At 39.6% G+C, this 14,688-nt stretch overlaps 1 protein-coding gene and 1 pseudogene across 1 annotated transcript in view; one reads left to right on the top strand and one right to left on the bottom strand.

Moving 5' to 3' along the window:
- Positions 1 to 14,688, top strand: part of CTNNA1 (catenin alpha 1) — a 176,313-nt gene that overhangs the window by 5,393 nt on the left and 156,232 nt on the right. The window lies entirely within an intron of this gene.
- On the bottom strand, positions 783 to 3,366 carry LOC118498029 (annotated as a pseudogene).

The following is a 14,688-nucleotide window of genomic DNA, read 5'->3' on the forward strand; positions in this document are numbered from 1 at the left end:
AATTATTGTGGTAGAGTGTCTTCTGCTATTGCAAATTTGTTCTTTATGACTGGCTTGTTTTACTTAGCATAATTTCTTTAAGGTTCTCATGTGTAGCATGTGTCAATTTTTTAAGGCTGAATAGCATTCCATTATCTATTTACCTGTTGATGGACACTTGGGTTGCTTTCCCTTTTTGGCAATTGTGAATGTTGCTATGAACATGGTTGATCAAATGTGTATTTGCATTCCTGCTTTTAATTCTTTTGGTAGAGTCCCAGAAGTGGAATTTCTGGGTTATATCATAATTTTATGCTTATGTTTCTGAGGAACTGCCATACTGTTTTCCATAATAGCTGTGCCACTTGACGTTTTTATCAGCAATACATAAGGATTCTAATTTCTAATTTCTCCACATGCTCACCAACACTTATTTTTTTTTATTTATAATAATAGCCATCCTGATGGATGTGAGGTAATAGTTCACTGTGGTTTTGATTTGCCCTTCCTTAATGATTAAGTGATGTTGAGCATCTTTTAATTTGATTATTGGCCACTTGTGTATTTTCTTTGAAGAAATCTCTGCTCAAGTCCTTTGCTTATTGTAATCAGCTTTTTTTTTTGGTCGTTGTTGGGTTGTTAAATAGTCTGGATATTAATCCCTCATTACAGGGGTGTCAAATTTATTTTCACCAGGGCTCCTCATCAGCCTCACCGTTGCTTTCAAAGGGCCGAATGAAATTTTAGGACTGTATAAATACAACTACTCCTTAACAGTTGAGCGAGAGCTCAGCGCAGCTGCCAGGTAGAAACAAGGTGCTGGGCAGGGCCGGATTCAGCTTGTGGGCCTTGTGTTTGCCACCTGTGCCTTACTAGATATATAATTTGCAAATACTTTCTCTCGTTTTATGGGTTGTCTTTTTACCTTGTTGATAATGTCTGTTGAATCAAAAAAGATGTTCTTTTTTGTTGTTGAGTTGTAAGGGTTTTTAAAATAATCTGGATATTAGTCCCTTGTTATATATCATTCACAAAAATACCTTTTCCCTTTTTATAGATTGCCTTTTCACTCTGTTGATAATGTCCTTTGACTCACAAAAGTTTTAAATTTTAATTAAGTCCAGTTTATCTATACTTTCTTGTGTTCCCTGTGCTTTTGGTGCCATCTTAGAAATCATGACCATGTCTGAGGTCATGGAGCCTTTCTCCTATTCCATGTCCCTCTCCCACCCCCCTGCTGAACTGTGGATATCTTGAGGGCAGGCACTAGATTCCTAGATTCCTTTGTAATAACCACTTTACCCTCTAGCATATGGTAAGCAAGGGAGATCTGGGGGAGAGGATTTTTAAAAAATGGAATTCTTAACAGGTCATAATAAACAACAAAGAGTTATGCAGTAGGGTGTCTTCTGCTATTGCTATTTTGTCATTGATTATATGTCTATTATCTGATAAATGGTGATAATGTGCTTTTTGGAGTTTTTAATCTTGTGAGTTCCAGCTTGAAAGTTTGAACTTTGTCATCTGTGTAATGAATAAGATGATTTACAAAGGATATTTATTTTAGCCTCTAATGTGATGAAATGCTGATTTATTCTTTCAGTTGTGGAGTGTTGGACAAGGCAAGATTTTATCCATATGAAGTAGGCTGTCTTACAGATAAAACCAGTGAACTAGTTTAGTATTTAAATAACATTAAGTTGCTGATTTACCTTTCTTAACACTCTTCTAGACCATAAATTCTTTTTCAAGATGCTGAGCTTTAAGGCAATTATAATCTTTTGTATCTTCCTGTCTCCTGTGATACCCAACTTATTTCTAAACCCATAGCAGATACTACTTAATAAATACCGAATTACTTAGGCTATATGTAGGACTGTGCCAGGTTGAGATGGTGGTGAAGGCATGGCTTTATATCCAGTTTATTAAAGTTTTTTTGGGGGGAGGGGTAAAGCTCATTTATATTGTCTATAAATACTATTAACATTTTGGTGTATATCCTCTAATGTTTTTTCCTAGGCATGTGTATTGATTATATATAACTTTTATAAAAACCAGACTTTACCTTATGCTATTTTATAATCTACTGTCCATTGGTCATAACGTGAACATTTCCCCTATTAGCAACATCAGGTTAACCATTATGCACCACTAAGGAAAAAGTACTCCCAATACACTAGGAAATGCCATCATTGTAAGACATACCCAGATTTTAAAGACTTAAGAATATGAAATGCCTTATACTTTAAAATTGATGAAATATGTAGTTAAACAATGCTAGCAGCATTTTTTTGCCTTTGATCAGATTTTTGCTCAAAATTAGTTGTGCAAAGTGATTTAACCTTTATGGAATAAACAAATTTAAGTTTATGCAGCAGGCTTCTATTCTTCTGTGATGGTTTTTTTTCTGCAGGCTTCTCCTCATGCTGGTTTCTTGGTAACTGCGGCCTTTATTTGCACCAAAGGCTTTTTTGTTTCTTAACTTGAACAACCTCTTTCTTATCTTCCCAACCACAGGCTTCTTGCCTGGAACCCCCTTCTTATTTGCTTTGTCTTCTAGCGCTGTTTCTTTCTCCCTCTGGAGGCTGTAGTTCCTGACCTGGCAAAGAATGGTGTCCCTGCGCATGGTCTTTGCATATGGGTTTAGCTTCAACATGATTCTCAGGTTTTTCAGTGAATTCTTCCTCAGGACTATGTGATGAATCTTGTGTGATTCTTGGAGGACTTTTTGGATCTCTGGGCTTGCAAAGATTCTGCTAAGGTTTGTATTGAGCATCTTGCGCATGGGAAGGTTATAGTTACTGTTGAGGGAGGGAACTTAACACCAGGTGTTGTATAATATAGTTCATCTAACTTGTGGAAAGCACGTTCAATCCAAATGCAGAAATGGCCCACATGCCCACGAGGAGCAGGTTTCAAAATGTTCACTTTGCTTATATTAAGCACCATAATTACAGGGATGTTTCTGAAGACCTTGATACTGTTGCCCTCATTATAGATGATGGAAGGTCCCTTGTGATAATGACGATTTCTCATTTTGCCCTTGCTAGCTGTCATTTGCTGAGAGACATAGACCTCCTGATAGGGTTCCAGGCCTTAAGTTTCTCCCTTCCAAGTACTGACCAGGCCCTACCCTACTTAGCTTCCAAGATCAGACAAGATCAGGTACGTTAAGGATGGTATGACCATAGATAGACCAGGCCTTCAGTTTCTTAAGATGCAAAACAGCCTCCTTGGTTTTCTTGTAGCCTTCAACCACCAAAGGAAGTTCAGGAACTTCCTGGGGGAGGGGTCTTAGAGGGAACAATGCTGCTTGCTTGAGGCTTTCAGTCTTTTCCCTCAATACCCACAAGCAAATTGGGCCCTTCTGGTGCTGATCCCCAGGTGTGTGGGCTTGTGTATGTTCTAGGACCCTGTGGGTCTCTCCATTGAGCTCTCCTGTGAGTCTGGGAATTTCTCCTGCTGCCGCAATTTCCACAGGTTTTTATAGCCAGAGGTTGTGAGGCCTTATTTCCCTGCTCTGGATCCCTGGGTTGTACGGTCTGTCTCACTTCCCAGTTGTTTCTCCTGGTTTATCTGCATGTGAATGTGGGACTGCCGTGTCTGCCAACCTTGCTTTGCCCACTGGGTCCTCCAGACACCACTGTCTTGCCATGTGTCCATCCATCCCAGCTGCAGGTCTCCGCCCCTCTTACCAGTCTGGCTGAATGTTTCCTCTTAAATCCTTGGTGTCAGACTTCCATGCAGTTCGATTTTCTAGCATTTGTGGTTGTTTTTTTCTCTTTAAATTTATTGTTGTCCTTCTTTTGGTTGTGCAAGGTGGCAAAGCGTATCTACCTATGCATCCATCTTGGCTGGAAGTCCTAATTTGTGCTTCCTAATTCCACACCTTTCCCCCCATTCTTGCCCTTCCCCCTCCCAGCTGATAACCTTCCAAATGATCTCCATATCTGTGATTATGTTTCTGTTCTGTTTGTTTGCTCAGTTTATTCTTTAGGTTCAATTTTTAAAATTTTTTGGAATCAATTGTTGATAGTTGTGAATTTATTGCCTTTTTAATGTTCATAGTTTTGTTCTTTTTTCTTAAATAAGTCCCTTTAACATTTCATATAGTAGTGGCTTGGTGTCGATGTACTCCTTTAGCTTTACCTTCTCTGGCAAGCACCTTTTCTGTCTGTGGATTCTAAATGATAACTTTGCTGGATAGAGTAATCTAGGTTGTAGGTCCTTGCTTTACATCACTTTGAATACTTCTCGCCAGTCCCTTCTAACCTGCAAAGTTTCTTTTGAGAAATCAGCTGACAGTCTAATGGGAACTCCTTTATATGTAACTATCTGCTTTTCTTTTGCTGCTTTTAAGATTCTCTCTTTATCTTTAATCTCTGGCATTTTAATTATGATGTGTCTTGGTGTGGTCCTCTTTGGGTCCAACTTGCTTGGGACTCTGTGCTTCCTGGACTTATATATATGTCTATTTCCTTCACTAAGTTAGGAAAGTTTTCTTTCATTATTTTTTCAAATAAGTTTTCAATTGCTTGCTCTTTCTCTTCTCCTTCTGGCACCTCTACGATGCAAATGTTAGTATGTTTGTAGTTGTCCCAGAGGTTGCTTACATTATCCTCTGTTTTTGGATTCTTTTTTTCTTCTTGCTGTTGATTGAATGTTTTTTTCTTCCTTATGTTCCAAATCATTGATTTGATTCTTAGCTTCATCCACTGCACTGTTGATTACCTATAAATTTTTCTTTATTTCACTTAGTGTAACCTTCATTTCTGCCTAGGTCTTTTTTTTTTATGCCATTGAAGTACCCAGTGAGTTCTTTGAGCATCCTAATAACTGGTATTTTGAATTCTGCATCTGATAGATTGCTTATCTCCATTTTGTTTAGTTCTTCTGGAGTTTTATCTGTTCTCATTGGGGCCATATTTCTTTGTCTCCTAATTTTGGCGGCCTCCCTGTGTTTGGCTCCCATGTATTAGGTAGAGCTGCTTTGACTCCCTGTCTTAGTAACATTGCCTGATGTAGAAAAAAATGCACCCATGAGTTGGATGAGGTGGAGCCTTAGGTAATCGCTAGGGTGGGGCAACCCATATGAACCAGGTTGATGGGGTCTCAGATAATGGTGACTCTGTGTGAGAGAGGGCTCAGAAAAGGGACAGTGGCTGCTGCCGGGCTTCTGGAGTTTGGTCTGAGTGGAAGCTGTTCCCTGGCACTCGTCCTAATGCCAGATACTTCGTTTCTCCCCATATCCCACTGGTGCCCTTCCAGGTGCTGTCCTGGTGCTGGAGCCCAGAAGGAGTGAGTCTAAGCCATAAGTCTGTTGCGGGCCCTGTAAGAGGGGATGCCTGAGAATCCGCAGTTTCTTCTGCCCCAACCTCCACTGGTTTTACAGCCAGAAGTTATGGGACTTATTTTCCTGACATTGGAGACCTGAGCTGAATGGTCTGGTGTGAGGCTGAGATCCCTCACTTCTGAGGTATCCCTCCCAATTTTTATCCACCACAGTGTGGGTGTGGGACTACCTGTTCCATGTTTCCATACCTTCTGCCTGTTTGGATGAATGTGACTTCTTTAATTCCTTGGTTGTCAGACTTCATACAGCTCAATTTTCTGATGATTATTGGTAGTTTAATTGTAATTTTTGCTGTGGTTGTGTGAGGAGGCAAGCCATATTTATCTACACCTCCATCTTGACTGGAAGTTATCAAATGTTTTTATTTTGATAAAGTTCAACTTAATCTATTTTTTTATTTGGCACCTACCAGGGTTTTCCTTTGGTGTCATACCCAAGAAATCATTGCCAAGTCCATTGTCATGAACATTTTGCCCTGTTATTGTCTAAGAGTTTTAGTGTTTTAGTTTATACATTTAGGTCTTTGATCCATTTTGAGTTAATTTTGCTATATGTGTGTAATGGTCCAACTTCATTCTTTTTTTTTAAAGACTTTTTAAAAAGATTTTATTTATTTATTTTAGAGAGGGGAAGGATTAGGGCTAGAAAGAGAGAGAGAGAAACATCAATGTGTGGTTGCCTCTCATGTAGCCCCCCACTGGGGACCTGGCTTGCAACCCAGGCATGTGCCCTGACTGGGAATCGAACCTGCGATGCTTTGGTTAGCAACCCACACTCAATTCACTGAGCTATGCCAGCCAGGGCTCAACTTCATTCTTTTACATGTGGATTTACCATCTTTTCAGCACCATTGTTGAAAAGTCTGTCCTTTCCTCATTGAGTAATCTTGACACCTTTGTCAAAAATTATTTGACTATATATTGTGTTGCAAATTTCGGTTCTGTTCTATTGTGTTTGTCTCTTTTTCTCTATGCAAGTACCACACTGCTTTGATTATGTAGCTTTATGGTAAGTTGATGCCAAATTAGTATTTGAAGCTAATAATGCTTTGTTCATTTAAATTTTGTGGTTTAACTTTTCTATTTTTTGATTGTGGAGGTGATTACATAATTGTTTGTCAAAAGTCATAGAATAGTATACCAGAGTGAATTTTGCTGCATGTAAAAAGTGAAGTGAACAGTTTAAAAATAAATTCATTTAAAATGTATATTTTACTACTTCTACATATAAAATAAGGAACTAGTAAAAAATGTTGAATCAATGATCCTTTCTGCTTTCCTACCCCAAATCTTTTTTTCCTCATGAGTGACTGAAACCACACCTTTAGAAGACTTAGGGGAATTTTGGTTATACAGTACATGTTGGAGGGTTTAAGTCTTATTAGTACCTTCTGTTTTCTCAAGAAGTTAAACACATCAGGCATCTGGGAGAGTCTCAGAGCAATAGTTCTGAAAATTGCCCAGGTGCCAGTGTGCTTGCTCCCAGACCTAGAAGGTGTTGCTTGTGCAGCTTGGTGATCTGCTCAGTGCCCCAGCGATGTGGGCGTTGGTTGAGTGGGCCAAACGTTGTGGGGAGTGGACAGTCTGGCTTGACTTGCCCCATGTCATGCTGTTTGCTCACTGTAAGGGCACTATACTAAATTTATCCATTATTGAAAGTTCAAAGTGTGCAGAAATAACCATGTTTCAAAATAAAACTTCAACATTGCCCTTTCGCTGTTGGAGCCTCTAAATGTTCATTATTTTCTTTATTTTTTTAAACTGTCAAATATTTTCTTCTCCATGTTCAAGCATGTCCCAACTTCATTTCTAATGGAGCTTGAAATTAGCATGCATTTCTATTTACTTGTTGATGAACTGTCGTCTATCAACCCCACTCTTTGATTGGGATTTAATTTGTGCTTTTTCACTGGCTGCAAGTTTGGACTAATGCATATAATGTAAATACAGTTAAAAAGGCAACTTCAAGTGTTATTCTAAATATTTGTAACAAAATTTGAACATTTGGAACAGTTATTATATGGGTAGTATGATTTGATTTTTAAAGTTTCTTGTCATCTGTTCCATGTTCCCATTATAGTAAAAGAAGAGAGGGAATTATATTATGGAAGTTATTATAATTTTCATCTGTAAGGTTTTTTGAAAGACTCAGGGCTTTACAGATAAAACACTTATTATTTGTATTAAAATTTTGTAATTGATAATTTATTCCAATTTAATCTTAGTATTAAATAACTAGTCTTATTCTCTTTTTCTTAAAGTTTATTGATTGATCTGAGAGAGAGAAGAAGGGAGAGAGAAACATCGGTTTGTTGTTTCACTTATTTATGCATTCATTGGTTGATTATTGTATGTGCCCTGACCGGGGATTGAACCTGTAACCTTGGCTTTATTAGGATGATGCTGTAACCAACTGAGCTACCTGGTCAGGGCTAACTAGTCTTATTCCTTAGTTGATAATTTAAAGACTTAATTCTTTCCTGGATTGTTTTGGCTATTCCATTGAATTACATTGAGCTGTGGATTTCTCTCATTTTCTTGTTCTGAGATTTTATTATTAAATACTGTAATACATAAATAGGTATTCTTGAATAGGTCATCACTTGTATTTTGAAAATGTCTTATTGCTATGGTTTATTTTATTTTGCTAGTATTTGACATTAGCCTTCAATTGGAATTGAAGGTGTGAGTTAGAAGCCTGGTTAATTACCAATTTACATAATCCTGTATCAGTTTATTAACCAGGTTGGACTGCAGAGTGTTCTTGAAACTGAAAGTACTGTCATAACTCAGAAAATGCATTTCTAGTGACATGAAGGATAGGAGTCTTTGTTAATAGTCCATCTGCCCTGTGTAGCTCCAATACTTGCTTTCTTTCCAAGCAAAGATGCATTGTTACTATTCTCTCATTGTAGATTGAATATTTCATAATGTTAAATATTTCAGTATTAATCCAGACTGTTAATCATGGTTTGTGAAAAATGATAGTGCAGTGAATAGGGGAGAAGCTGAAAGGGTAAGTTACTATCACTGACGAGTCAGTGTTTATGGAGATTTTCTATTCCTGGGGAATCTCTAAATTGGCAAAGGTTTTTTGTAATCATCTATTGTCATTTTCTTGCTTCCTTGGACCTGGGGTCATCATGTTCTCGGAGAAGCTCTGGACTGACTTTGAAGTGTATCTTTAGAAACCTGTCATTTTGCAGAGAAGTGGCTAAGTGAAATGTGAGCTTGATAGTTTAAGAGAAGAGGGGAAAATCCAAGGAAATGAAAGATGGCAACCTTTGAGAGAAATTTAAGTTTCTTTAGAGTCATTAAGACCAGTGAAAGATGTGATGTTTTTGGGTATCTATATTGAGTTAGGGTCTAAGGCAGTATTTAGTTTGCTGTATCTCTACTGCATGAGGAAGGATTCAGTTAAATACTATACATTTATTGTAAGCCTGCATTTCAAAGCAGGTGCTGGGAGAGATGTTAAGACTGCAGTCACCCTTGCTAACCTCAAGGGATTTACAAACTAATGGGATTAGCATTAGTAATACCACTGATAGGTAAGAAATAGCAATCTGTACCCGTTTTTGTTAATCTGTAATAAGGCATTTCTTACTATTATTAAAAATATTCGATTTATTTTTAGAGGGAGGGGAAGGGAGGAAGAAAGAGGGAGAGAAACATCAGTGTGTGGTTTGCCTCTCGCAAGCCCCATACTGGGGACCTGGTCCACAACCTAGGCATGTGCCCTGACTGGGAATTGAACCAGCGACCCTTTGCTTTGCAGGCCGGCACTCAATCCACTGAGCCACATGAGCCAGGGCTTATTTCTTTTTAAATGCTAGATGAAACCTAAAACAGTTAAGCCAATTTAGTTAGTAACTTATAGAATGTTTTAGATGGGAGTTACCATGTTCAAAAAAGCCATGTCTGTCCCTGTGCTCAAAGAGCTCTTGGTTTTATGAGAGATAGACACACTGCTCTGTGGCAAGGGCTGTGAGAGATGAGATGCTTTTAAAGTGCTAGCAGAATCCAGAAAATAGGGAACAGCTTTTTCTGAGGAAGCAGAGTATGCTTGTGTGAGCCTTGAAGGAAGATAGAAAAGACTGGAAGGGTGGTTTGAGTGGAGGAAAGGGCTTGCATAAAGCCCTGGGGAGATGCACAAGCACTGGAGAAGAGTCTCATGGCGTGGAGGCAGGTGATGAGGCTGACAGGGTAGTGTGGGGGTCAGGTTTGTTCGAAAGAGTTTTGGCTTCATCCTGTCTGGGAAGCTATTCCAAGTTATTTTTCAGAGAGGAATTGATCTTACAATGATAATAAGTAACTAGGCCTGTTAGGAGAAGATTCCTAGATAGTCTAAATCGATCTGGGAGAGCCCTGAGAATGGGAAGTTATTAGAGAAAGATTTTTATTGAGGTGCAGAGGTGGGGGAGGGAAGAGAAGGAAAGTGGGTTGTAGAACCTCCTTCTATGGGACCTGGTTTGGTGGAGCGTTGGTCAGTGGAGATAGGGAAGGCCACAGGGGAACAGATTGGAGGGAAAATGCTTGGTTTGGGGCCTGTGGATTTTTGAGGAACTCGGCTCTGTGGTTGTGTATGTGAAGTCCTTTAGATTGGGGAGTTGCCAGTCTGACTAGAAACGCACTTTTGCTGGCTGCTTTTAGCCTTCACTATGGTAACTGTAAGAGGTGGGGTTTGTTCCTTTGTTCTGGGGGGGTGTTGGGGAGAGCAGGGTTTGGTGATTCAGGATTTCTTAACTAGTATAAACAGTAAAAATAGAATGGGTCCCAAGTTTTTTTAAGTTAGGAAAGATGAAGTCTAAACCTGTAACCTTTTTTATCTCCTTTGCTTATCTTTTAGCCTTCTACCACTTCACTCTTTATCTTCTTTTTTTTTTCCACCCACATTTGTGGTTCTTAGAAGGTGCCAAAGTTTTTTGGTGCCACTGTCCCTTTGTAGAATCTGAAACAGCTGCCCGCCCCCCCCCATTCTGTACATTGTATCCTCAGGGAGGACTCCTGGCCAGCTGGGGACTCTCCTGGGTGCTCCTCTTGTGCACTGATGGAGCACTTTGCAATTTCATAGTTGCTGATGTATTATAACTATTTTCTTGTCTAGAATGTGAGCATTTCCCCCCCAATTTTTTTCATCTTTAAATGTACAGAAAAGTTGAAAGGGTAATACAATGAACACTTAATTTATCAGTTTACCTAGATTCACCAATTATTATTAACTTTTTCAAAATTTGCTCAGTTGCTCTATATAAACATTTTTCTGAGGCATTTGTAAGTAAACTCTAGGTACCAGGGTACTTTACACTTTAGTTCTTCAACATGTAACTGCTAAGAACGACATTGTTCTTACATAACTACAATATCACACAAGAAATTTTACATTGATGCAGTAACATTATTTAATTAAACATTTAAGAATGGTCTAAGAACCAGTGTCTGCTCTCTCTGAGCACTTGTGGGAAATGCAGACTCTTCCTACGTTAGACCTACTGAATCAGGGTATCCATTTTAACAAGATTCCTAGAAGTGTTCCTCTCATGCACAGTCATTATTCATATTAAATTCACCAGTTGTCCCAGTGATGTCCTTTATAGTTTTTTTAATCCAAGAATCAGTGAAATATTACATACTGCATTTACTAGTCATGTCTCTAGTTTTGATTTCTAGCCCTTTTTTTCCTCTTAGTAAACATTAACACTTTTGGAGAGGTTAGGCCAGTTTTGTAGATATCCTACAGTGTAGATTTGTGTAACTGTTTCTACTTTTGGCAAGAATCCTACCTATGTGAAGGTGAATCTTTCTAAGGGCATTGCAGTTGTTGTCAGGTGGTTCTGTTAGTGGTAAGGCTAAGTTTAAACACTTGATTAAGAGGCATCTGCCAGATTTTTTTAAAATATATTTTATTGATTATGCTATTACAGTTGTCCCATTTCCCCCCTTCACTCCCTTCCACCCTGTACACCCTCTCCCACCCACATTTCCCCCGTTAGTTCATGTCCATGTGTCATACTTATAAGATCTTCAGCTTCTACATTTCTCGTACTATCCTTACCTTCCCCCTGTCTATTTCCTACCTACCATCTATGCTACTTATTCTCTGCACCTTTTCCCCCTCTCTCCTTCTCCCACTCCCCTGTTGCCAACCCTCCATGTGATCTCCATTTCTGTGGTTCTGTTCCTGTTCTAGTTGTTTGCTTAGTTTCTTTTGGTTTTGCTTTAGGTGTGGTTGTTAATAATTGTGAGTTTGCTGTCCTTTTACTATACATGTTTTTTCTGTATCTCCTTTTCTTAGATAAGTCCCTTTAACATTTCATAAAATAAGGGCTTGGTGATTATGAACTCCTTTAACTTGACCTTATCTGAGAAGCACTTCCTCTGCCCTTCCATTCTAAATGAGAGCTTTGCTGGATAGAGCAATCTGGGATGTAGGTCCTTGTCTTTCTTGACTTGGAATACTTCTTTCCAGCCCTTTCTTGCCTGTAAGGTCTCTTTTGAGAAATCAGCTGACAGTCTGATGGGAACTCCTGTGTAGGTTACTGTCCCCTTATCTCTTGCTGCTTCTAGGATTCTCTCCTTCATTTTTACCTTGGCGAATGTAATTATGATGTGCTTTGGTGTGTTTCTTCTTGGGTCCAACTTCTTTGGGACTCTCTGAGCTTCCTGGACTTCCTGGAAGTCTATTTCCTTTGCCAGAATGGGGAAGTTCTCCTTTATTATTTGTTCAAATATGTTTTCAATCTGTTGCTGTACCTCTTCCCCTTCTGGTACCCCTATAATTTGGATGTTGGAATGTTTAAAGATGTCCTGGAGGTTCCTAAGCTTCTCCTCATTTTTTCGAATTGTTATTTCTCCATTCTTTCCTGTTTGGTTGTTTTTTTCTTCCTTCTGGTCCACTCTACTGTTTTGAGTCCCAGTTTCCTTCCCATCACTGTTGGTTCTCCGGGCATTTCCCTTCATCTCTTTTATGGTAACCTGCATTTTTTCATGTAATTTGCGCCCAAAATCAACCAATTCTGTGAGCTTCCTGATCACCAGTGTTTTGAACTGTGCAGCTGATAGGTTAGCTATTTCTTGGTTGCTCAAAAGGATGAGTTCTGGGGCACTGATTTGTTCTCCTGTTTGAACCATTGCTCTCTCTTTTTTTTCCCCAGTCTGGTCACTCCTGCGATGGTGAGGGGCGGAGCCTTAGGTGTTCACCAGGGCTGGGCACCCCACTTGCTAGATTGTGAGGTTGTATGTGGGAGCGGGGTCAAGAGGGAACAATGGCGGTAGCTCCATTCTCTGTGGGATCTCAGTCCCTTCCCTGGGATCCTGGGCTGCGCGCTCTGCCCTGGTCCACAATCGCAGCCTTACTGGGTCTGCCAGTTGCCATTTGCGTACTCAGGGTCCACCAGCTGTGCGCCCCGGATGGCTCACTCGCTCCTGGTTGCCTTGGGGGCCCAGCTCTCCCCGCACTCCGCGCACTGTGACCCGAGCTCGCACTGTGACCCGAGCTCGTCTCCACCCCTCCTACCGGTCTGGATGAATGGGTCTACTTTAACTTCTTGGCTGTCCGACTTCCATTCAGATAAATTTTCTGTCAGTTTTGAGTGTTATTCTGGCTCTAAATTGTTGTTGTTCTAATCTTGGTTGTGTGTGGAGGTATGGTGCGTCCACCTATGCCTCCATCTTGCCGGAAGTCCACGCATCTGCCAGATTTCTGCATTGTAAAGGCACCTGTTCTGTTTTGACTTAATCATTAATTTCTGTGATGATCTGGTAGGAGTTTCTAATTGGTCTTTGTGTCCCTACCATCTAACAAGGTCCTGGGACATGATAAGTGGCCAGTCATGGATGAGTTAATGAATGACAAAATAGGTCATCAAAGCCATATATTCTACAATACCAGTTTTAGAGACCGTTCTTTCTTGTTTTCTCACTCAGTCTGGGTAACTTTGTAGACTCTAGTCAAGTGCAGGCATCTTTTCTCCTGGCTCTCCCAAGAAAACTAGAGTCCTCTTCTTCCTGTAGGCTTTCCTCAGCTGTGTTAAATAAAGTTTCTCTGTCTTTTAGTCCCATTGTTCTAAAACAAAACCTTTTTCCTTTTGTCTCTTTTCTCTTGTGCCTCCAGTCCAGATGCTGGTTTCATCTTTGCTTTTCTCTTCAGAACAGAGTCATCCAGTTTCTTGTGGAAACAGGGACCTCCATTGCATCCATATCAGTTGTCTGTTAGAAGAGTTGAGTGCAGTTTTCTACTAAACACTTCCGTTGTTAATGATCTCAGTCGTGTGGGGTGGAAGCTAAGTAAATGAACATAGATATCCAGTCCTTACTGCAGATAGTCACTTCTGGAACTTTTTGTTTAATTTTGTTCCTTGATCTCTCACCTCTTCGTGCTCTGTGCTCCAGCCGCATTATTTTTCTTTTTTTCCCAAGTCCTAGGAGATGCTGCCTTGTCTCTGTTACCTCTGCCTATAATGCTTTTCCCCTAGACTCACTTGACTGCCTCTTCCTGGTCTTTCAGATTTCACCTCAAATGTTATCAAAGCAGAAAGGCCCTTGAAGGACTGTACAGAGTTTCATTACCATTACCCTGATTAATTTTTTCCTAGCACTCATACCTGTCGTATTTATGCCATTACTGCAGTGTATGTTTCATGAAGGCACAGGTTTTGGTCTTGTTCTGTGCTGTCTGGAATAGTGCCTGAATGGATAAGACACTCAAGTATTTGCTGATTGAGTGGCTAAGTGGTTGACTGAACCTTTTTTTAAGGTTTACCTTTTACCCTTTGCTTAGTGTTTTTGCTAACCATTGTGTCTCCTGATGCCTGTGTCAGGGCAGTTCTTTCATTTTACTGCCCCTGTGTTTCCCATTGCCTCAAGAAAATAAGAAAAGGAACAAAATGAGAGTGATTAAATGTTTTATTGTGATTAACAAATAACCTTTAAAAATAATTATAATCACACTAGTCATAATCTTTAAAAAATAATAAAGCCTAGCCAAATGCCGTTTTTCTCATAGACTTGTGTACCTGGAAGGAGATTGACAGCTTCTCTGTGCCATATAAGTTCCTGATATAAAATGTATATGATGAGTTGATGGCATGTAAGTGATGGCTTATTTAATCCAGTCACTCTACAGCAAATAAGGAACTTTTCACTATGTGTTTGACTTTTAGTTTTCATCAAGGGTAAGTGTTTTTGTTTTTTTTTTTGGACCATGATATTGTATTTGTGATTAGAAAGGCTACATTTTGGGGGAAAATACTGTAAATTTTCTCTTGTTTACATGGAACATGTATGTTTTTATACCTCTTGCTTTGTTACCCCTCCTTTTCCCCTCCTTCCTCCTCCCCCAACCATAGTATATTTTAG

The sequence above is a fragment of the Phyllostomus discolor genome, chromosome 13, assembly GCF_004126475.2.
Source record: "Phyllostomus discolor isolate MPI-MPIP mPhyDis1 chromosome 13, mPhyDis1.pri.v3, whole genome shotgun sequence".
NCBI lineage: Eukaryota > Metazoa > Chordata > Mammalia > Chiroptera > Phyllostomidae > Phyllostomus > Phyllostomus discolor.